At 44.6% G+C, this 23,691-nt stretch overlaps 15 non-coding genes across 15 annotated transcripts; 9 read left to right on the top strand and 6 right to left on the bottom strand.

Annotated features, from left to right (window-relative positions):
- The first annotated feature begins 41 nt into the window (after positions 1 to 41).
- On the top strand, positions 42 to 114 carry trnak-uuu (transfer RNA lysine (anticodon UUU)). The gene has a single exon. It is a non-coding gene; the product is annotated as a tRNA-Lys (tRNA).
- A 1,004-nt stretch (positions 115 to 1,118) lies between these two features.
- On the top strand, positions 1,119 to 1,228 carry trnal-caa (transfer RNA leucine (anticodon CAA)). The gene is made up of 2 exons: positions 1,119 to 1,156; positions 1,183 to 1,228. It is a non-coding gene; the product is annotated as a tRNA-Leu (tRNA).
- A 1,821-nt stretch (positions 1,229 to 3,049) lies between these two features.
- Positions 3,050 to 3,122, top strand: trnak-uuu (transfer RNA lysine (anticodon UUU)). The gene has a single exon. It is a non-coding gene; the product is annotated as a tRNA-Lys (tRNA).
- Positions 3,123 to 4,722: 1,600 nt separating this feature from the next.
- trnal-caa (transfer RNA leucine (anticodon CAA)) lies at positions 4,723 to 4,832 on the top strand. Its single transcript has 2 exons — positions 4,723 to 4,760; positions 4,787 to 4,832. It is a non-coding gene; the product is annotated as a tRNA-Leu (tRNA).
- Positions 4,833 to 5,522: 690 nt separating this feature from the next.
- Positions 5,523 to 5,596, bottom strand: trnam-cau (transfer RNA methionine (anticodon CAU)). The gene has a single exon. It is a non-coding gene; the product is annotated as a tRNA-Met (tRNA).
- Positions 5,597 to 6,222: 626 nt separating this feature from the next.
- On the bottom strand, positions 6,223 to 6,296 carry trnan-guu (transfer RNA asparagine (anticodon GUU)). The gene has a single exon. It is a non-coding gene; the product is annotated as a tRNA-Asn (tRNA).
- Positions 6,297 to 7,491: 1,195 nt separating this feature from the next.
- On the bottom strand, positions 7,492 to 7,564 carry trnam-cau (transfer RNA methionine (anticodon CAU)). The gene has a single exon. It is a non-coding gene; the product is annotated as a tRNA-Met (tRNA).
- A 556-nt stretch (positions 7,565 to 8,120) lies between these two features.
- Positions 8,121 to 8,193, top strand: trnak-cuu (transfer RNA lysine (anticodon CUU)). Its single transcript has one exon. It is a non-coding gene; the product is annotated as a tRNA-Lys (tRNA).
- Positions 8,194 to 9,018: 825 nt separating this feature from the next.
- On the top strand, positions 9,019 to 9,091 carry trnar-acg (transfer RNA arginine (anticodon ACG)). The gene has a single exon. It is a non-coding gene; the product is annotated as a tRNA-Arg (tRNA).
- A 1,673-nt stretch (positions 9,092 to 10,764) lies between these two features.
- Positions 10,765 to 10,838, top strand: trnai-aau (transfer RNA isoleucine (anticodon AAU)). Its single transcript has one exon. It is a non-coding gene; the product is annotated as a tRNA-Ile (tRNA).
- Positions 10,839 to 13,425: 2,587 nt separating this feature from the next.
- Positions 13,426 to 13,535, top strand: trnal-caa (transfer RNA leucine (anticodon CAA)). The gene is made up of 2 exons: positions 13,426 to 13,463; positions 13,490 to 13,535. It is a non-coding gene; the product is annotated as a tRNA-Leu (tRNA).
- Positions 13,536 to 14,305: 770 nt separating this feature from the next.
- trnah-gug (transfer RNA histidin (anticodon GUG)) lies at positions 14,306 to 14,377 on the bottom strand. Its single transcript has one exon. It is a non-coding gene; the product is annotated as a tRNA-His (tRNA).
- Positions 14,378 to 15,658: 1,281 nt separating this feature from the next.
- On the bottom strand, positions 15,659 to 15,732 carry trnai-aau (transfer RNA isoleucine (anticodon AAU)). Its single transcript has one exon. It is a non-coding gene; the product is annotated as a tRNA-Ile (tRNA).
- A 1,951-nt stretch (positions 15,733 to 17,683) lies between these two features.
- Positions 17,684 to 17,756, bottom strand: trnak-cuu (transfer RNA lysine (anticodon CUU)). Its single transcript has one exon. It is a non-coding gene; the product is annotated as a tRNA-Lys (tRNA).
- A 739-nt stretch (positions 17,757 to 18,495) lies between these two features.
- trnan-guu (transfer RNA asparagine (anticodon GUU)) lies at positions 18,496 to 18,569 on the top strand. The gene has a single exon. It is a non-coding gene; the product is annotated as a tRNA-Asn (tRNA).
- Positions 18,570 to 23,691: the final 5,122 nt, after the last annotated feature.

The following is a 23,691-nucleotide window of genomic DNA, read 5'->3' as shown; positions in this document are numbered from 1 at the left end:
GCGCAACGTCCCCTGCTTCCACACCACGATCCATGTTAAGAGCCTGGATAGCTCAGTCGGTAGAGCATCAGACTTTTAATCTGAGGGTCCAGGGTTCAAGTCCCTGTTCAGGCGATGGTTTTATCAGGCACATCGTCTCCAGTCAAGATGAACACCAACAGCTTTTCTGAACCTTCACATGCCCAATTTAAATCTTCATAACACCACTTCAAATGGATTAAAGGAGTAAATCTTCCTCCCTAAACACCATTATATTTGTGGGCGGGTGACGGCTCGAAGATGATGACTTGACTTTTTACTTTTCAAACCACCAGAACCGCAAACAAAAACATGGTCAACCAATCTTTCATTCATGACGCAGAAATAAAACACTGTTTGACTCCACGAGAAAAATATTAGCACAGTGCATGACACACATTTCATCACAACTTTTTTGTCTGTATTGCTCAAGAAAGATGTTTCCAAGAAGCTGTGATCGTGTCGATGTTAGTACTCTGCGTTGTAGCCACAGAAATTCCAGTTTGAATCCGGTCACGGTACTTTGCTTTTCTTCACATCACTGTGAGCCTTCAGTCCCATCCAATATGTTGTTCTTCATTGGACAGGTCTGCAGAATGTCTCCAGTCAAAATGAGGGTTGCTAATAACATTGTGATCATGGGTTCTACCCCTGCAATTACCTTTTTTTTTATCATGGATGTAAAACATGCAAGGAAATATAAAATGCTAGAATGTAATTTGTTCTCAAAGTAGTTTTATCCTCGATTAACCAGTGACACCTGGTGATGCTGTGTAATAATGGATAGAAATAAACCTTTTCTATTTGTAAACTTAAATGTAGTGATGAGGCCACTACTTTTATATTCACACACCGTAACACAACAAAGATGTTGCTTTCATTCGTGAAAAGGTTTGTGTTGCAAAAACAAAATCATCATTTGAGAGTTAAATCTACATTAGTTACTTTGCACACAAAAGTCTGATGGAAAGAGCAAAATATGAATTCAATCATCAATATAAAGAGGAAAAAGATTTGCTCAAAGCTGTGATCGCTGAACTTTGCATTAACTGGTTATACCAGTTTCTATGAATCTGCTGACAACACTCTGAAGGTCAGTTGTCAGGATGGCCGAGCGGTCTAAGGTGCCAGACTCAAGGTGATAAACCTTCCTAACCATGGGACTTCTGGTCTCTGAATGGAGGCGTGGGTTCGAATCCCACTTCTGACAAATCCTTTTTCTCTGCCCCATTGTAAGTTCACGTTTCCCAGTCTTGCTCTCTTTTATTGCTTCTAAAGCGCTGAAGACTATTCTAAAATCTGTCACATTTATTTCCCCTGGCAAATGCAGTGTTGATATATACAGATTCTAATGTCATGAGAGAGAAAAAAAGTAGCCAGTTTAGGGGCGAGCATTTCCATCAACAATCCTGAATCTAATCAAAATTTGTATCATGCACAGTTTCTGTGATCTTCCACAACTGCAATTCCTCACCGGAGAATAATAAAGAATAACTAAGTTGCTTAGTTAAAATAACTTGCAACTGAAAAGAGAAGTAACAAAAAACACCTCCTTGCTCTTCTGAAAAGTTGTGCAAACGGGGTCTATACCTGTGTGAGTTTGAACTACCAACCTACCAATTAATTTTCTTTCATGCGTGTTAGGATTTCAAGATGGGTCCAGACATCCGCTAGTTTCGGAACTTTTCTGACCTAAGTGGCCCGGCTAGCTCAGTCGGTAGAGCATGAGAATCGGTTGGAGTTCAGGCTTATATCAGGCCATCTGAATGGGACAAGATGTTGATGGACAGGGGTGGAGCCAGTCCAATGTGATGGGTGACAAGAGTCAGCATTATGCTAATGGGGTCTTCTTTTGCCAAAATGCAGACAGTGCTGTCTTCAAAGGTGTGTTTCTTGTCCTCTATATGTAAATGGACTGCAGAGTCTTGTCCAGAGGAGTTGGCTCTCCTGTGTTGGGCCATTCATTTGTGGAGAGGTTGTTTAGTTTCTCCAATGTAAAGGTCTGGGACTCTTGGCTGCACTGGACTGCATAAACCACATTGCTCCTTTTGTGGTGAGGCGTTTTGTCCTTGGGATGGACGAGTTTCTGTCTTAAGGTGTTGCATGGTTTGAACTGAACCCGGACTTCATGTTTGCTAAAGATCCTTTGGAGTTTATCAGAGACCCCGGCCACATAGGGAATAACAATGCTGTTACTGCGCTGGACATTGTTTTCTTAGTCTTTTGTGTTACCTTTTGATGTTGTGGTCAAGACCCAGTTGGGGTAGCCACATTTTTGAAGGGCATTCCTGATGTGAATCTGCTCCGATGTTTACAGCACAGTCCAGAAAAGGTAGTCTGTTGTTTTCCACATCTTCTTGGGTGAATTTGATGTGTCCGTCTGCCAAGTTGATGTGTTGTGTGAAGGGTTCTACTTCATCCTTTTAGATTAGGACCCAGGTGTCATCCACATATCTGAACCAACAGCTGGGTGGTGTGGCCTTGTATGAAACTGTTAGACCTGACGAAGCCTTCTGGATAGGAGGCGAAACGTATTATTTGACTATTACTAGTCCGGTTGACCTGATTGAAACCGTTGCTGGGAATCTGAGACTCAAATGCTCATCCAAAGAAGAAGAGAAAGACAACACTGAGGTTCACTGATGATGGAGAAGCAGTATTTCATTCCTTGAGTACATTTTAAGAGGTGTTATCAGGGGGTTAGATTGGGTGTCGGGAGCCTCAGTACAGTTTTTGGAAATGAATTAAAGACGAAATTGTCCTACATCCTTGTGCCCACACAATGCACCCAGAGTCAAATCTTTCCTTCAATGTGTTATGTTTGTGTGTCTGTTTGCTGTCTGTCACTCAAACACAGAGCTAAGTGGTCTCATCCTTCAGTTGTCTAGACCTGTACAATTGCTATCTGCCAGTGGATCGTAAATGTCTGGGCTGATACGTCAGTCTCAACCAATACTGTTGCGTTGCAAAGCGTGAGTTGAACCGATGATGCGCAACGTCCCCTGCTTCCACACCACGACCCATGTACAGAGCCTGGATAGCTCAGTCGGTAGAGCATCAGACTTTTAATCTGAGGGTACAGTGTTCAAGTCCCTGTTCAGGCGATGCTTTTATCAGGCACATCGTCTCCAGTCAAGATGAGCACCAAAAGCTGTTCTGAACCTTCACATGCCCAATCGAAATCTTCATAACGCCACTTCAAATGGATTAAAGGAGTAAATCTTCCTTCCAAAACACCAGTATATTTGCCGGCAGGCGAAGGCTCGAAGATGATTGTTGGATTATGTGTTTTCATAGCATATTTAGTTATGATGTATATTCCTGTCGATGTGATGTTGTTTACTTTTATTGTGAAACAATTCACCGGACATGCACATCCCTTCCTGTTTTTCTTATTACTTTACTTTTCATACATAGGTTTCTACCCAGCACGAGGGTTGTTGTTGAGAACCGAACGCGAAAACGGCAAGACGAGTGTGATACGAAGAATAAAAGGGAAAATACAAAGAACGACTGTTGTATTACTCTTTTATGGACGACCAGAACATTTTACTGATGATAACGGAAGATCGAGGAATAAGTGGTCTACGAGCAGAAACCGCAACACTGATGACTTGACATTTTACTTTTCAAATCACCACAACTGCAAACAAACACATGGACAACCAATCTTTCATTCATGACACAGAAATGAAACACTGTTTGACTCCATGAGAAGAATGTTTGCACATTGCATGCCACACATTTCATCACAACTCTGTATTGGTCAAGAAAGATGTTTCCAAGCAGCCGTGATCATGTCAATGTTCGTATTCTGCGTTGTGGCCACAGAAATTCCGGTTTGAATCCGGTCACGGTACTTTGCTTTTCTTCACATCACTGTGAGCCTTCAGTCCCATCCAATATGTTGTTCTTCATTGGACAGGTCTGCAGAATGTCTCCAGTCAAAATGAGGGTTGCTAATAACATTGTGATCATGGGTTCAACCCCAACAATTACCTTTTTTTATCATGGATATAAAACATGCAAGGAAATATAAAATTAATTCACCCGTTCTTATAGGGACTGTTGCTACCGTACATGATCTGTTGGAGGCGTCTGAATGCAAATGACCCTATTGATGCGTGAGGAAGGTGAGAATGAACATCACAGATGAAGTACTGGAGTATGTGTAACTGGTTTCCACATGAACACTGGAGGTTGAATTCAAAACCGTTTCTACCCATTGTGTCAATGTGGACCCACTTGATACCTGTAATACGCAGGTGTCAAACTGAATCCCAAAAGGAGCTGTGGATGGAGCGTGTAAACTGCACTCTAATGCTCCAATGTAATTTGTTCTCAAAGTAGTTTTATCCTTGATAAACAAGTGACACCTGGTGCTGCTGTGTAATAATGGATAGAAATAAACCTTTTCTATTTGTAAACTTAAATGTAGTGATGAGGCCACTACTTTTATATTCACACACCGTAACACGACAAAGATGTTGCTTTCATTCGTGAAAAGGTTTGTGTTGCAAAAACAAAATCATCATTTGAGCGGTGAAAGCACATTAATTACTGAATAAATGTCAGATGAAAAGAGCAAAACATAATTTAAATAATCCAAAAAAATTGCTCAATGCTGTGATCACTGAACTTTGCAGGTTTTAAGTGGTTATTCCAGGTTCTATGCAGCTGCTGACGACCTTCTGTTGGTCAGTTGTCAGGATGGCCGAGCGGTCAAAGGCGCCAGACTCAAGGTGATAAACCTTCCTAACCATGGGACTTCTGGTCTCTGAATGGAGGCGTGGGTTCGAATCCCACTTCTGACAAATCCTTGTTCTCTGCCCCATTGTAAGGTCACGTTTCCCAGTCTTGCTCTCTTTTATTGCTTCTAAAGCGCTGAAGACGTTTCTAAAATCTGTCACATTTATTTCCCCCTGGCAAATACAGTGCAAATATATTCAGATTCAAATGACATGAGAGAGAGAAAAAAGTATCCAGTTTAGGGGCGAGCATTTCCATCAACAATCCTGAATCTAATCAGAATTTGGATCACGTACAGTTTCTGTGATCTTCCTTAACCCCAATTCCTCACCGGAGAATAATAAAGAATAACTAAGTAGCTTAGTTAAAATAACTTGCAACTGAAAAGAAAAGTAACAAAAAACACCTCCGGAAATGAGCTATCCAGGCGTTTCTGAGAAGTCGTACGACTGCGTGCTATCCCTGTGTGGCTTTGAACCATCAACCCATCACTTCAGATTCCATCATGCATATCGAGATTTCAAGATGGATTCATATGCTACTGTTGTAATAGAAATTGTTTATTTAAATAGGTTATTTAATCTTAAAATAACCTTAATAACTTTAAATAGGTTATTTTCAATTACAAATAGTTGTAACTGAAAATAGCTATGGATGGAAGTTTCTGGCCATTAGTCTGGCAGGCGAGAACTGTCGTGAGAAGCAGTATTTCGTTCCTTTAATACATTCGGGTGGAAGTTTCTAAAATAAGATAATGGCCAGTATGGGGATCGAACCCATGACCTTGGCGTTATGAGCACCACGCACTAACCATCTGAGCTAACCGGCCTGCAACTAAATGTGTTTAAGGATACAACTCTCTGTGTAATGAAGAAGTCGAACACTGATGGTACGTTCACACCGCCGGCTACTTTTCAGTCACAGTCGCGCCAATCGTCAGTCGCTGGTTGCTTGCTCATGTTGTGACTAGTCACCTGCCTGATTCGAACACATCCCCAAAGTAGGTCAATTGTCGAGGTGGAGTGTCCCCAAGTTGTTGTGGACGCTAGGTTGAAGACGGCGGAGCCGGTGCTCAAGCAATCGCTACTTACAAAATCAAATGCTCAAACAGCACAAGTAGTACCATGCACACACAGCTTCAGGTATGATGAACCATGTCTATGATCATGGGACAAGGGACTGTCTGTGTGGATATTATATTTATAATAATAATCATAATAACAGAAGATGATCCCAGGTTCACATATGTTCATGGAACGATGGTTAAGAGTTGGGGTCTCCAAATTGACACGTGATTGGTTAAACTGTCTGTGCTCAGTTGGAAGAAAAACCTGCAGCCCTCTCTGGGACAGTTTGGTGACGCCTGTTTTGTCACAAAGGGCTGTATTTGATCAACATCCTGTCTGTCAGAGTGAGTACATGAATGAAGTTTTTACTGCAAGATAAAGCAGGTCACGTCCCTGGGTGGGCTCGAACCACCAACCTTTCGGTTAACAGCCGAACGCGCTAACCTATTGCGCCACAGAGACATGCTGATACACAAGAAAATGCGGATCTGTGAACAAACGCTTTCAGTTTTCAAGGTTTGAAGATTGTGCAGAAGGATTGTGTGACTGAAGTCAGTGATAGCTATGTGTTTTTCAGCAAAGAGAGAGTGTGAAAGAAAGATGGTAGCAGTGCTTTAGGGAATAAATGAATAAAGAGAATGAGAGCAAAAGGTTCCACCATTTCATCTCTGCATCGATCAACACTGTCTTCCACTTCTTTGTCCCAAACCTCATTGTACTGATCACATGGACATTGTGTTGTCACATGGCTCGCATCACTTAGTAGTGTTGCAAAGCTTGTGTCCCAAAACAGTTGGACATAAATACCAATGGTGACAGTGAATCGCTCTGATGCTGAAATCTTGTGTCAGTGTTTTGCATTCAAATCTCTGTCAAAAGCACGTATTACACATGTTCAGTCAAAGTGGCAGCACAAGGTCAGAAGCTCCAAGCTAATAGTCAACGCTGGTTGTCCTGGGCAAGAACTAGGAATACGACGACCTATGGGACAGGAGTCCACCCAAAGGGGTTTATGGCTTGATCAGGATCATGGTGACTGATCGATCGGAGCGTCCCGATGTGGTTCCCATACCAGGGGCCAAACAGCGACACCATATGGGACGTACCTGGAATAAATGAGGTAGTTTAGGAAGAGGGTGATCACATCATTAACTGTAGCTGGGATTTGGAAGTGTAAAGCTGTCACAAAACAGGAGTGAAGTTTGTGGTCGTGCAAGGCAGATATCACAACATTTAGCTGCTAAAACACAGCATTGTCACCATGAAATCAACAATTATATGATGTTGAAACAACAGAAACGTTGCTTCTGTTGTTCAGCCTTTGAACATACCAACACTTCAACACAATCATTGTTTCATTAACATCTGAGAACTGGTGACCGTCTTCTGACGTCAATGACCTGTTTTGCACACATATAAGTGATCAGAGCACAAAAGAGACTTTTCTCGTGTTCTGGAGTCGTCCGTCCTACATCGTGCTGGTGTCGGTCGCAAACATCATCCACAACTTTCCTGATGTCTGGGAAGAGGGGACAATGGACACATACCGCTCCGTGGAAACATACCATAAATGAAGGTCGTGGTAGGAGTCATGTTGCAAAGCTTGTCCCCCAAAACTTAAATAAATGGAAATCCATATAACTTTTCAGAAAGACAGTGCCTCGTGTGAGGCTCGAACTTACGACCTTCAGATTATGAGACTGACGCGCTGCCTACTGCGCCAACGAGGCTTGTGCGGTCAATGAAAAGCAGTGTGACTCAGTGGAAAGATCAAGTGCATGGAATGGAGACCCACTTCTTTGGTAGAAAATACATGAAGCAACATTCCCATCCATGAGGAGGATTGCAAAGAGACATCTCATCACAATTGCAACTCAGGACCTGCAGTGTTAAGGCTGGACAATGACTAAGTTCAAGAAGAAGTGTGATGAAAGGAAAAAACGTAAACACATAACTCTTTCTAAATCTGAACCTTAAATATATTGTGAACAATGCCTGAAAAGGACGAAGGGATTATTCGGGGAATTATTCCTGAAGATCTTTGTGGGCAAAGAGTAAATGGTGCCAACTATAGTTTACAGTATATTTGCACTTTTGACTGGAGTTGTTTAAAGCATGTGACTCTGAACCAGTTGCTGTGTGGTTGTCTTGACTCAGCACATGCGTTTTTAAAGTGTTGTATTCATCATGTTATTTGCTGTGCATTTTTGAATTTGAATGTAAACAGCTTAATCCGATTACTGGCTAGAAAGTCGAAGTTCTCTCAGTCAGACAACACACCATGGAGCCCGGCTAGCTCAGTCGGTAGAGCATGAGACTCTTAATCTCAGGGTCGTGGGTTCGAGCCCCACGTTGGGTGCAACATTTTAGCTTGCTCAAATCCAGGTTGGACACACCATTGTCCTGACACAATGGACGATAGGATGTTCTCTGTCTTGCACATAGGCTCTGCAGCCCAGATGGATGAGGAGGACTCAACATGCCACCTGCCTCTTGTTCCACCCAAATCACTCAGACATTGTAACACATTCCTCTCTTGAGTCCTCAGAAGTTGGCCTGCTAGCCAGAGTCAACTTTTCAAGATACATTGATGCAAATAAAGATAAAGATTCATGGACAAATGCTAACACTACCTTTACAGTGGGTAAGAGAGAGAGACACCCGAGACCAGGGGTCTCACACTGGTCCTCAAAGAGCCACAGTGGGTGCAGGTTTTTGTCCCAACCAGTCTCCTTTTCACCAACCAGGTGTGTGAAGACTGTCATCAGTTGATTGTGAGTCCTGGTGTGGGACCTGATATGTGGCTGGATCTGTTTTGCAGTTGATTTATTGATACATCATTGAAAGGCAGATGATGAAAAGATTAGAAGTTGCCCTTCAAAAGTGGATTCTTGGGCTCATGGGATAGTCTCTGAGGATTGCAGACTTTTAGGAATCATTTCGGACAGAGACGTCATATGAGTTCAATTGATGATCCGTCGATGTGTATTGAGCTAAGCGAGTCAAACTTAGATGGCAGGGGAGGCACCATTGTCAGGAGGTGGTTCACCCAAGGCTTCAAGGATTCAAGCACAGAAAGTTTCTTTTCATTCTGGCACTGGGGTTGAACTGCTTTGGAATGTTGTGAGGCATCTGATACCCAACTTTCACTCAAGTCAGTTCACATGGAATTGAACAAAACATAGGGCTAGTGGCGCAATGGATAACGCGCTTGACTACGGATCAGGAGATTCCAGGTTCGACTCCTGGCTAGCTCGGGCTAATCTTTCATTCATGATGCAAAAGTAAAACATGAGAACAGTATTTCTGCAGTGCATGCCACATAACTTTTCTGGTCAACACTAATGTGAGAGAAATGTGGTGAGGTGGCTTCTTCTATTGTGTAAGACACATGGGTCCTGGCAGCCGTGATCGTATAGTGGTCAGTAATCTGCCGCAACCCTGGTTCAAATCCAGGTCATGACACTTTCATTCCTTCCACGCCAAAAGTTTTTGAAGTTGAGTCGTCATCAATGTTTTTATTACACTTTTATTAATCATAATTTTCTGTGTATTTTGCAACTTTTGAGTCCAGAACCAATATTAAGTTTATGTTCATATTTTCCCAATGCATACTGTATATGTTGTGATGCTAAATTCCATTAAGAATAGGGAGGTTATGGTGATTCTTTTTTTTTCCTCCTTTCATTGTTTCAGTTCCCTCTAATGATGGACATGGTTGGCTTTAAAAAACAAGATCAAGTCTCTCCAGCAGCTCCAGAACCTTTGCGCACCAGGGTGTCGTTGGAATTGGGTGCTCCAACCAGTCTGTCTATCTGCTTCCTTCAGCGTTGTACTGGAGAGCCAGATATTGCGCGCTGCCATCTGGGAAAGTGAGCGGATCCTAACTCCGTCCATGGAGACAGTGAGTGACATCTTTGGAAAAGCCGCTGCAGTCGTCTGAGTACACTCCAATTGCTCCTTCACTAAGCCCTTCGGTTCGAACACTGCTGCCAGGAATGCCATATTGTTCGCGAGGTTCTGGAGGTGTAGCGCACACAAGAAGGTCCGGTCGAGCAGCTGCATCGTGAGGCAGAATCACTTCATTGTAAATCTCACTTTGACAGTAGCAATCAATAAGAAAGTGAAATGGCAACCTTCGTTCAATTTCCCCTGAAGATTCGCCAGAGACCCTTTTGCCACAGCCAGTAATAATTTGGATATTTTGGCTCACTGGGTTGTGTCCTCAAACAATCAGAGGTCAGACATTGTGGTCTGGCAAACAAGAACTCATTCTCTTCAGGAACCCCACAACAACAATTTAGGCGAAGGCGTCTTTGCCAAGTTTTCAGATGCCACATCAGCATCTTTACCAGATGTCTGTGAAGTCTCTGGACATCCTCAGTGAGAGGCAGAGTAGATGCTGTGATTTAAGGTTGCCAAAGAGCAAAGTTCAGAGTGTTTGAGTGTTTTTACAGATATATTTGACAGCATTTCATTTGTATGCAGGAACCAAAGCATGTGCCTGAAAATGTGTTCAGTTATTCCATGCAGCGAGCGCATTGAGCAACTCAATAAAACCACCTCTGAAAACTATCTTCTCCACAGCGTGGAGCTGGGATTACTAGTGAGTCCCTCAATATTGGCTGAACCATGAAAGTCATGTATTACGGTCAACAGCTGTTGTTGCATGGTCTGACTGCTAATGCATGGTACTTGTCAGAGACTGATGTTTGAACTTTAGCTTCGATGCAGCAACTGTGAGTTCAATCCCTGATCAGCCCTAATTCCACTGCCACATCTGACTATCTCCTTCATCATCTTTGAGCCTCAGTGATGATCTTTCTCTTCTTCATTTATGCAGGACTTCAACACCAAAGGTCCTTTGTTCAACTTGTTCCCTCGCTCCTCTCCTTATCTCCAGAACAGCAATACAATAACTCCTGCAACTGGCCGGTTAGCTCAGATGGTTAGAGCGTGGTGCTAATAACGCCAAGGCCATGGGTTCGATCCCCATACTGGCCAATGATATTATGTTAACTGTGACTATATATGTATTTAACAGTTAACATGAGAGAAGTTTCACAGTTGTATCTATATATATAAAGAAAATGCGGTGTTTACCCTCAAATCCTACGCTCCATAAATGAACAACGGTGCCAGAACACCCTATCAGGTCAGGGTAGTGTTCAATGTCATGATGTTGAGGCCGGAGTTTGAAATGTTTCGGTGGTCCAGTATCTTCCTGTGCAAATCCTGAATTGATTCTTCCGTGAATACCGGGCACAGTACTATTTCAACCACCTCCTTCAAGTCCATCAGCACAGTCCATGCTCCGTGTCCTTCAGGTACCATATGAAGGACAATGCATTTTCATGGCCATTGCCACCAATTGTGTTCCTTGCTGCAAATGCCTTGGGCAGGCAGACATCACAACGTTTAGAAAATGAAGCTCAAGTATTCCAACCCACATTCATAACACTCACAACTGCTATATTTTGACTGATGCATCAATTTATGTGCGGAGTGGAACTGAGTAGATACATATCTTGAGCTGACATGGACTTAAAGAAATAGAGAAGCTGAGGAGCCAAACTGAGTCGGCCAAAAACCTCATCTCACTGCATGTTTGACTTTGCATCATTGACTTTGATGGCGGCGCCTTGTCAGGCAGCGGCTACTGAGGCTCCCGGTAACAAAGCCAAATGTATGTATAATACAATGAAAATGAAACAATCAACGAACGAACGAACAAACAGTGGAAACGGCGCAATGCGTTTATTAGGATATGACCGGCAAACGATCATTAATCTGAGGGATTTCAACGGCTTTTATCCCGTTAGCGCGGAGACACGGACGACGCTACACGACCTCGGTCTGTTCCACCGGTCGGATCCAAGGATCTACAGCATAGCGAAGCCCCGCCAGTCAGATTCAGAAACCTACAGCAGAGCGAAGCCCCTCCCCAGCAGCAGGGATCATCATCACGGGGGACATCGGAAGCGGTGCGAGAGGAAGCAGAAGCGCGGTTGCCGCGGCGGAATTAAGGCTAAGCTAAGTGCTAAGCTAAATGCTAACCCGTTCCGCTCGCCGCTCCCGTCGGTCCTGCTCTCTAACGTGCGCTCGCTAGAAAACAAACTGGACTATTTGAAACTGGACTTGAACACCCGAAGGGAGACACGGAACTCTTCTGTCCCGGACACCGCCATTAGCCTGGAAGGGCTAACAGTGTTCAGGGCGGACAGGAACCACGTGCTTACAGGTAAAACCCGGGGCGGGGGTGTCTGCATCTACATCAACAACAACTGGTGTATCAACACAACTCTGGTCTCCAGTCACTGCTGTGTGGACATAGAGTTTCTGATTGTGAAATGTAGACCCTTCTACTTGCCCCGTGATTTCACCAGCGTCACAGTGGTGGCCCTGTACATCCCTCCAAGCGCTGACTGCAAACAGGCCCTGAGTGTCCTCCATCAAGCCATCAGCGACGTGCAGTCCACACACCCGGAGAGTGTCTTCATTGTGGCAGGGGACTTTAACCAGGCCAATATGAAGACTGTGCTTCCAGCCTTACACCAGCATGTGGACTTCGCTACTCGTGGGGAGAACACCCTGGACCTGGTCTACACCAACATCAAGAAGGCGTACAGAGCTGTCCCTCGTCCTCACCTCGGCTCCTCAGATCATCTCTCTGTGTTGCTGGTCCCTGCATACCAGCCCCTGCTCATCAGAGAGAAACCAGTGGTGAGGACAGTGAGAGTGTGGCCAGAGGGAGCCATGTCAGCCCTTCAGGACTGTTTCGAGCGTACTGACTGGAGCATGTTCAAGGATGCTGCTATGGACTGCAATCAGCAAACAGACGTGGGGGAGTACGCGTCAGTGGTGACTGGCTCCATCCAGTGGTGCATGGAGAGAGTCACAGTCAACAAGACCATCGTCACTCGGGCCAATCAGAAGCCTTGGATGACGAAAGAGGTGTGTGATAGACTGAGGGAGCGAAATGTCGTCAAATCTGGAGATGGAACGGCATTCAGATCAGCGAGAGCGAATCTGAATCGCGAAATCCGGGCAGCAAAGCACGCCCACAGTCGGAAGGTCCAAGGCTTCTTTCAGAATGCCAGCAGCACCAAGCAACTGTGGCAGGGCATCCAGACGGTCACAGGCTATAAAGCCCCTCCCCCTCCCTGCCGTGACGACATCAGCTTCCTCAATGAGCTGAATAACTTCTTTGGAAGGTTTGAAGCTCTTAATACCAAGCCTGCGAGGAAAGCTGTCCCCCACCCTGACGAACAGACGCTCAGACTGGACACCGCTACGGTGCAGAGAACTCTGAGGAAGGTGAACGCAAGTAAAGCTGCAGGCCCTGACAACATTCCTGGACAACTGCTGAAGGAATGTGCAGACCAGCTGTCCAAGTGCTCACAGACATCTTCAACACCTCTCTGATCCAGGCGGTCGTCCCCCCATGTTTCATGCCATAATTATTCCTGTGCCCAAGAAACCGACCAGCACGTGTCTGAACGACTTTCGCCCCGTTGCACTGGCATCCACCATCATGAAGTGCTTTGAGAAGATGGAACCACATCGTCTCCACACTCCCTGCAGGTCAGTTGTCAGGATGGCCGAGTGGTCTAAGGCGCCAGACTCAAGGTGATAAACCTTCCTAACCACGGGACTTCTGGTCTCTGAATGGAGGCGTGGGTTCGAATCCCACTTCTGACAAACCTTTTTCTCTGCCCCATTGTAAGGTCACGTTTCCCATTCTTGCTCTCTTTCATTGCTTCTAAAGCGCTGAAGACTTTTCTAAAATCTGTCACATTTATTTCCCCTGGCAAATACAGTGTTGATATATACAGATTCTAATGTCATGAGAGAGAGAAAAAAGTATCCAGTTTAGGGGCGAGCATTTGCATCAACAATCCTGAATGTTATCAGAATTTGTATCGCGTACAGTTTCTGTGATCTTCCACAACTGCAATTCCTCACCAAAGAATAATAAATAATAAAAAAACTAAGTACCTAAGTTAAAATAACTGAACAAAAAACACCTCGGTAAATGTAGACACAAGCACCCAAAATATCTTATATCTAATATATGGATTTTGATGGCCAGTCTCATTTCTCTCCGCGCTGCACACGCATCCAAGCAGACACAACGTAGAGTGGCAGCAGGTGCAGAGTCCCAGAGGCGACAGAAGAATTACTGGTTAAACTGGTTAAACTAAGCCATAAGTATATGACTTTTGATGTAGATTCATTCTGTCAGTTCAAATCTTCATGGAAGTCAGCAGCTCTCTCTCTTCTACTGACACTAATTCATATTTCATCTGGGGCGTCAAACTAAATACCTAAAGGGCCATGTGGGTGCAGCTATTTGTTTCAACCAAACAAGCAGCATCAAACTAACCCCATTGGTTCCACTGTGTGCTCCAGATCGGTTTGACAAAAAAACTTGCACCTGCAGATTTGAATGAAAAAAAAGAAAAGCAGAGTGCCGTGACCCGGATTCGAACCGGGGTTGCTGCGGCCACAACACAGAGTACTAACCACTATACGATCACAGCTACTTGGAAACATCTTTCTTGAGCAATACAGACGAGAAAAGTTGTGATGAAATGTGTGGCATGCACTGAGTAAATATTCTTCTCATGAAGTCAAACAATAGTGTTTCATTTTTTTTTTTTTGTAAATGAAAGACTGGTTGTTTGTTTTGTGGTTGTGGTGGACTAATGCGAGTCGTGTTTCGAAAAAACAGAATCTTCGAACGCTGGCCAGTGTCTTTTCTCTCCGCGCTGCACACGCATCCAAGCAGACACAACGTAGAGTGCCAGCAGGTGCAGAGTCCCAGAGGCGACAGAAGAATCACTGGTTTCACTGAAGGTTCCCGTATTTTCCACACTATAAGGTGCATCTGATTATAAGACGCACCTTGAATGAATGGCCTATTTTAAAACTGACTCCATATATCGGCATACTGTAGCGGGTGCTTGGGGGTGTGGTGTCTTAGCCAGTGGGATGATGGGTAGGGACACACAGGTGTGACTCATTAAATAGAGGCTGTATGCCACGCACTGGGGAATCTTTGTTGTGAAGACTGAATAAACGACACATATATAGTTATAAATATATATATTGGAATATAGGAAGTCTCAAAACAGTGCAAAGCAATAACAATATAACAATAACCCAATAACTCAACGTTGTTCAAACTTTAATGTCCAGATTCACAATATGACCAACCTTGTTCAGTGGTAAAGAGAAACAGGAAAAGCTCACTTTATCAGTTCATTCCTCATCCACAAATCCCTGGAATTCTTCTTCTTCAGTGTCTGAATTGAACAGTCGGGCGAATACAGCATCCAACATGCCCGACTCCGTCTGGTCAAAGTCATCATTATTCGAGTCAGTGTCGCTGCTGTTGTCTGGCAGTTCAATGATGATTCCTGCCTCTCTGAAAGCTTGGACTACAGTTGAGACTGATATATCAGGCCAGGCATTTACGATCCTCTGGCAGATAGAGGCGTATGTTGTTCGGCATTGTCTCCCTGTCTTGGTGAACGTGTGTTCGTCTTCTATCATCCACTGTTCCCACACAGTTCGCAGTCCAACTTTGTATGCCCTGTTGACACCAATGTCAAGCAGCTGGTGTTCTTTAGTCAATCCAGCGAGACTGACGACAAGCCCCAAATTCGTGTCCCGGTTGTTCAACGTTGACTTCGAACGTCTTTTCTTCAACCATCCCTTCAGGTCAGCTTTGAGGACGATGATGACGGCTGGAAAGTTTTCTTTTGGCAAGGTCTTCCTGTTAAAATTACCAGTCGGTGGAATTTTCTAAAATCAAACAATGGCCAGTAAGGGGATCGAACCCATGACCTTGGCGTTATTAGCACCACGCTCTAACCATCTGAGCTAACCGGCCTGCTCATATAGAGGTTTAAGGATACAACTCTCTGTGGAATGAAGAATCTGAGATTCAAGTTCTGTTGTGCACATTATCTTATCTTATCTACCTTGTATGTGTTGTCTACATCCTAACGTCCCATTCATGCGTTCAAAAAGGGATCATTGCTACTGTAGATGATCTGTCGCTTCTGAATGCAAATGACACTATACATGCGTGAGAATGAACATCACAGATTACGTACGAGAGTATCATGTACGAATGTACCATTCCGTAGTAGAGTATGAGCATGAGACTTCTGGTGTCCGAATGGAGGAGCGGCTAGAAGACTTGGGGTGTAGACAGGGATGTCTGTTTTCTCTGGAGCTCCCTGAAGGTCTTGTCTCAGCGACTAAGCCTGGAGGACAAATGTGGGCGTGCACGTGTGTGACGATGTTTATCTGGTATGAGGAACGCCCTTGATCCAGCCTCTATTTATTGTGTTTGTACTTTGAACAATTTGATGGATAGCGATGCCAAGCGATGAGACGATGTTATGCTGATGTGGAATAAACCGAAGCTTGCATCCCACTGCTTCTGTGGTTCCTTCTGCCCTGACTTGACGCCCTGAGAAGTGTATCACCCGCTGTCCACACAACACGAACACATTCACCATAGAAATGGAATGCATTTACAGTAAATGCACACACATGCCATAATCCTGATTGAATGTTCTCTGGTCCCTTATTTTTTTTGGTTTTGTGTTTCTCACAGATCGGATGGACAGATTTTCAGAAATACAGAAGTATTGACCCTTGAAAACTTTGCTCCTTGTTTCTTCCAAATCTCAGCTACGGTTAATGATGTGTATGTAATAAATGAAGGGTCCAAATGATGCAAATTTCAGTCAGCTGTTGTTTTGCTTGATAAAACAACTCGTACATTTTAAATGTATGTAGAACCAGGAAGGAACAAGGCCGTTGAAAACACTGTGTTCATTTTAAATGGGACTCCACAATCCTTGTTCCTAACCAATAAACTGATGCTATTTAAACTGCACTCTGATGCTCTAATATAATTTGTTCTCAAAGTAGTTTTATCCTCGATTAACCAGTGACACCTGGTGATGCTGTGTAATAATGGATTTTCTATTTGTAAACTTAAATGTAATGATGAGGCCACTACTTTTATATTCACACACCGTAACACGACAAAGATGTTGCTTTCATTTGTGAAAAGGTTTGTGTTGCAAAAACAAAATCATCAGTTGAGCAGCAAAAGTACATTAATTACTACATAAATGTCAGATCAAAAGAGCAAAATATAATTTAAACAATCAATATCAACAGTCCAAAAAAATTGCTCAAAGCTGTGTTTGCTGAACTTTGCAGATTTTAACTAGTTATTCCAGTTTCTATGCAGCTGCTGACGACCTTCTGAAGGTCAGTTGTCAGGATGGCCGAGCGGTCAAAGGCGCCAGACTCAAGGTGATAAACCTTCCTAACCATGGGACAAAAAACACCATCTCAAATACAGACACAAGCAACTAATATATTGAAAATATCTGGCTTTTCTTGTCGTTTAATTTTGTCCAAATCTTCATTGAAGTCAGCATCTTGGAGAAAACCACCTGTGATTTGGAACTCCGACAAAAGAGTCAAACGTGTATTGAACTTTTGTTGTGTTGAGTTAGACTGTGGGACCATATTCTGCAGTTCCTGTGGGGAAAACAACAAGTAGTACTGAATGTAACTTATGCAGCAGTGCTAATATTTACCACACGGGCCTGATTTGGACATGCGTCGTGCTCGAGCATTACAGCGTCCCTACAGTCCTGGTATATGTACTACATTGATTTGTTTTGGAGTTCTGTGTTTGTGTGACAGAGACACAAACATCACACAGAGAAGGGAAGATTTGCCTCTGCAGTAGGTGCATCGTGTGGACACAAGGATGTAGACCACCCAGATTAGAGGCAGATAAAATACTGCGCCCAACGTGGGGCTCGAACCCACGACCCTGAGATTAAGAGTCTCATGCTCTACCGACTGAGCTAGCCGGGCCACCGAAGAGAGAAAAGTTCCAAAATTAGAGGATTTCTTGAACCATCTTGAAATCTTGGAAAAAGAATATGAATTGTTAGGTTGGTGGTTCAAACCCACACAGGTATAGACCCTATTTGATCACAGCCTGTGGAAAGAGGAAACTGAAACTTGAATGAAAAAAAAGATCAAATGAAATATCTCACCAACACAGCTGTCAAGCCACGTCAGAGACGGGGCAGGAGTCTTGGAATTGAGTGACTGTCTATTTCAGAAACAAACTCACAGTGATAAACACCTAACAACATAATATACATGTATCAAGTTTCGAGTAACCTTGAGTAAGTGGACTGTTTTTATACTGTTCTCTGAGCCAAATGTTTCCTTTCTCAATACCACATTAGGAGACATTGAGTGAAAGTCTCAGCAGGTGACCTGGGGTGCGAGAGGTGCCAGGTACGAAACCCAGATGAGCCCCATCTGAGGGACTCCTTTTAGAGTTTTAGTTTCTGTGCACCCTCTGTAACCATACTGCCCTATATCACACTAGTGAATGGGCTTGTTCCAGAATGATCTTTCAACTTTAGCGTGATGAGGTTCCTGCAATGAATTTGATCAATCAATCGATAGGTATCAATAGAGAGCAGCTGACCAAAATGATCGTCAGTTTCCCACACTGGGAGTCAATGGTGGCCTGAGGGCTCGACCGTATGGAACATGTTTACAAACGTTTGATCCAGATGTTAGATTGCTCTTCCATGTCTCTGTGGAGCAATAGGTTAGCGCGTTCGGCTGTTAACCGAAAGGTTGGTGGTTCGAGCCCACCCAGGGACGTACACTGTTTTATGGATACTAAATTGTGTTTCAACTGGGCTGTCAAACTCAATCCCTGAAGGGGAAACAAAGGCTTTGAATTCACCTGCAATGATACAATTGAGAATGTGTGTGAATCTAAACAAAACTGTCTTCATGTGGACACCAGTTGTACATAATCTGTGATGTTCATTCTCATGCACGTACAGGGTCATTTGCATTCAGACTCCTTTAATGGATCATGTTCGATTGAAGGTGTGATGTTTTTTTCCTCTCTGGCATGTTTTACATGCATGATAAGAAATTGCTGCTCTGACTATAGAGGTTATTCCGTCTGCTACTATCGATCGTTTACAGAGATCTGGTCCAGCTCTGACTCTCAGAGAGTGGGAGTGTTTGTGGACTGTCCAGCTGGATCTGTGTCCTTCTACAGCCTCTCTTCTGGTGCTCGGATCCACCTCCACACCTTCTTCACCTCCTTCACTGGGCCTCTGTACGCTGGGTTTGGACTTGACTGGACCTCTGAGACTTCTTCTGTGACCCTGTGTGACCCGATCGAGTCTGCTGCTGTGTAGAGTGTGTGTTCCTGGTTTATCATTGCTTGTAGGGTCCGTCTTGTCAGACCTCAAAGGTCAAGCCTCAAGTTGAGGATGAAAACTTTAAAATAACTGTGTTTCAGTTTGGGCAAGAGTCCTGGTTAAGGTGAGCCATGTGTTTTGGATGGTTGTCTTCCTCCTGCATTTAGGTTTGTCGATCTGAGTTCACATGATGCTGCCTCCTTCCTGATAGTCTGGATATTGACTTCATTATTGTTTATTACCCTCAGGTGAAACAGGGTTTAATAATACATTGACTTCCACCTGTCGTTGCATGTGTGGACTCCAATGTTGGTCCCTACCAAGTATGACATTTCAAAATCCCAAACTAGAAAATAAAGATCAACATTACATTCTAAAAGAATCAAAGGTATTGACAAACTCAGCTTGATCACTGACGTACAGAGAAGCTATTCCTGTCTCTGAAAAATAGCACGATAATAATGTTTGTGATGTAATCTAGCTCCTATAAAGAGGGCACCACTGTGGCTGCGCCTCCTATCACTGGCCTCCCTTTATCATATCCGGAGCTCACACAGCCTGGTCCAACTGCAGCCACAGACTCCGAGGTATAACATGGCCGACTTTTGAGCTAGAGACGCCGTTGGAAGCTTCAAACTTAGCTGCAGGCCTTCACTCCACGGTGCATTCACAAGCTGTTTATTAGTAAACAGCAGTGTCTAGTTTATTAACTTCATTTCCATCAGAAGCTGCTCTTCCACAGATGAGGAGTAGAGTGCAGGGGTTTTGTCCATCAGTGACTCTGTGATCGACGCTGTGGTCTGCCTAGGATGCACACAGCCAACCACCTAGCTTGAATGCGCTATCCTGGCTTTGCGATCATGGAACCACTGAAGCCAGGCTCCGCAGATCAGACCGTCCCTTTTCCTCTTTTTGCCCCCTTTGCTGGTGGTCTTGGTCACTGCTTCCGTTTGGGTTCGGACTTTGCTGGTTCAGGCATGTTGCATCTGGACAATAGAGAATGACTGTAACCGGCGCAGGTCACGCTCTTATAGCTGTATAACTGTGTTGTTGCCTGTTTCTGATTGGCTGCCTTGAAATGTGGCGGGCTGTAATAAATACAATTTAATACAGCTGGGTAATTAGTAACAAGTCATAGTATGATAGCTAAAAATGACTTTAAATGAAATAGAGTGAGTGGCAGCATCAGGATGCAGCAGCAACTGGCAGAAACTCATTGATGGATGGAACGACTTGTTATCTATGTACCAACACTGCAGACACACCACGCTTCGTCTCAAAGTGTCGCACTCAAAACTAAGTTGAAATGAACTTACTTCCACGGCTCAGATGGAAAGATTTGCCTTCATGAAGAGGAGCAATGATAAGGACATGATCAAATTAAACAGCAGAATAAATAATGTTAGTTAGTTACACAATATTTATCTCAGCAAGGGTTCAAGTTCTCAAGGAGGCAGTACGATAAAGGTCTTTATTAGCACTGTTGAGTTACCCATTCACCCGGGTCTCTCACACACCTCACATTGTAATAAACTCTTGTGTCATGACGTGTCAATCTAGTTTCTGCAAGAGTACCAGAGTTTTTTAGAATATTATTTTAGCTTTGGCGCCCTCTACTGACCAAACATCAGTCTCACTTCGGTTTTCGGAATTTCTTTTTACCTTTTGGCATGAAAATAAAAGAGGAAAATAATAAAGACGGAATCAGAATAAGAATTAAATGAGGAGATGACGAAGAAGACCCCATGAAGATGACAAAAACAGATGAGAGAAAATACAATTCAAAGAAAGTGAGAAGATGAGAGAAAGGAGACTAAAGGAAGCAAAAAGAGAGGGAATGAGAATTTCCAAGTGAATCAAAGCAGAAACCTTATTGACAAGAGGCAGTGAACAAAAGCTGCTTCAAGGTCGTTGGAAGTGTTAGGGTCCAGACGAGCAGGTGGGTCCCTCTCTGACCCTAATGACCTCTGGAGGACTCGGGTCAATAACAGCCTGATATAGATATGCCTGGGAACCTGATCCGAGCTGCTGAGCTAAAGACGTGCTAGCACGGCGAGCTATACTAGTCTAGTTTCACTGGAGGAACATCAGAGCGGCTTCTTCCCTCCAGCCGCGCCGAGGTGAAGGTGCTCTGGAATGTCTGCGTGCTGGTGACTTGCTGTGATGAGTCTGGGGCCGTGAGGTCTGATTCTGACCCTGGTGAGTTTCGAACACCTTGCGAGGACTCAGATATCCACGCCTGCTACAGATTTTGTTTGTACGGAACAAGACATCCGGTTTTCTACTGTGCCACTCCTTCCCAATTCCCGGGCTACTATCGGACTTCTCATCTTCATCACAGGACCCTACCACTTTCTTGTTGTCATTCTCGCATCATCCCTGTGAGCAGTGGAAAATACTTCCTCAACTCACAATGGCCGCAAGGTTCTGGAGGGACTGAACCAAGTTGTCCTTGTGGATGGGCAGAGCTTAAGACAACTGGAAGATGTCCATGAGAATACCACAGTATATCTCGATGACCTTGATTTTCTCCAGGATGTTATATTGACCGTTTATTTTGGTACATCTTCCGTCACAAGGGGGGGCGACATGTAGAAGAGCATCCGTTGGGAACCTTGTGGCTTCTGTCAGGGGAAGATCTGCAGGACTGTGTACTCTGTGTGACCAGTGACCGGTGTTCCACCGGACTTGCTGTAATGCTTATTCTTCTCTTTGAGAGGCCGAGCAGGCACCAGCCAGTCACCCACGAAAATGCCACGGTCCGTGTCAGTCTTCGTCTGCAGCTTTTCAGACCTGTGATCCGAGTGACGTCATGCTGCCTGGAACCAGGATCTGGAGGGACCCGCACAGGATGAAGATGGGGACCTTCCTCCCATCGCTTACAGCATCTCCAGCAGAATCCCGAGTCAGAATCTGTTTCAGAGTACTCTCTTTGTTTCCGTGGTTGGAACGAACCGGCCCTTGAATCTGCCTTCATCAGAGGCCTAAATAGTGAGATCCAGGACCACCTCCCGACTCGAGACAAACCCTAGTCATGAGAGGACCTGATAACTCTCGCTATTCACATTGACAACCGACATTAAAGAGCGCCGTCGGCAGTCATGACCCGGTGTCCACTCTTCTGTTCCTCTGGCTCCATGTGCTGTTCAAGTCCCGAGGTTACCCCCTGTTATTATTGAACAGCCAGAGGAACCCATGCAGTTGGGAAGAACTCATCTCTCCCCTGAGGTGTGTCAGTACCGATTCGATCATGAGTTGTGTTTATATTGTGGTGCTACTGGTCATTTTTTAAGCACCTGCCCGGTACGTCCCAAGACACCCCGTTCTCCCCCTGTGACTGGCACCCACATTAAATACACCTCTCTCTCTCAGCGTGAGAGACAACCGTGCGTTTCCTCAGGTCACTCACCAGAGACCGAGACACCCATGCTTGTGGGAAGAACTCGTCTGTCACCTGAGGCACGTCAATACTGGTTAGCTCACGGGTTATGTTTATACTGTGGTGTGGCTGGTCATGTCCTTGGCACCTGTCCTGCTTGTCCCAAGATCCCTCGTTCTTTTCCCATGACTCGTACCAAGGTTGGACTCACCTCACTCTCTCTGGGCGATGGACAGCAGTACACCTCGTCAGGTCACTCACCGCATTGCACCGCTCAGACTCCAGTTGTTTCCAGTCGGACCACCGAGGAGCTCTCCAGAGCACTTTCCAAGCCAGAAGTGCCCGGGAACCCCAGCTCGTCGTCCAACCCAGACCAGCCAAGACTTCCAAACTTCAGAACCCCCGTCTCCTGTTCAAGCCAAAGCACCCAAGCTCCACATCCAAGTTCTGCCAGTCCCAACAACGAGCCTCCTCCTCCCCTTGTCTCCGACGACCATCCATCCATTGGAGTACAAAGCATCGTCAACGTGAGACGGCACGGTAATGGCCTCCAGTACCTGGTCAGCTGGGAAGGTTTTGGCTGTGAGGAAGATTCCTGGGTCCCCGGCTCCCTGTTGGATCAGAGGCTTCTCAGCGACTTCCACCGTCTGAATCCCAGCAGACCGGGTAAGACACCTGGAGGTGTTCTTTAAGGGGGGGGGGGGTCGTACATTTATCCGTCGTTTAAATTATCTTCTGTTTAACTACTTCTAAACGCTGGTGTTATGAGTTTTTGTAGTTTGACTCCCTACCTGCTCCAGGTGGCTTCTTGGTTTTGTATCTGTTAATCCCAACTTGAGCGTTCGTTTTGACGACCTCGATAGTTTATTTTATTGCTCATTGTGTGTTTGCTCTCCTGTTACTCTTGCATTCTTTCTCCCGGTTCGGTGACACGTTTCATTTGGACTCATTCTGTTGTGGACTCTTCCCAGTCTTGGTGACGCTCTGGATTTGTTTTCTGTTTTCTACTCCCGGTTCGGTGACGCCTTTTGTTATATATTTTTGTATCTTGTCATTAAATAATTGTATTAACTCGCTCCTGCCTCCTGTGACTCTTTCACCACTGCACTTGGGTCCCGCTCGGCGTCTTGATTCTTAACATGTGGTCCTGATCAGGACTCATGGTGGCACCTCCTCCCTTTGGAAT

Source organism: Synchiropus splendidus, chromosome 10 (assembly GCF_027744825.2).
Source record: "Synchiropus splendidus isolate RoL2022-P1 chromosome 10, RoL_Sspl_1.0, whole genome shotgun sequence".
Classification (NCBI taxonomy): domain Eukaryota; kingdom Metazoa; phylum Chordata; class Actinopteri; order Syngnathiformes; family Callionymidae; genus Synchiropus; species Synchiropus splendidus.
The sequence above is the reverse complement of the archived record's forward strand: the minus strand, read 5'-3'. Positions and strand labels throughout refer to the sequence as shown.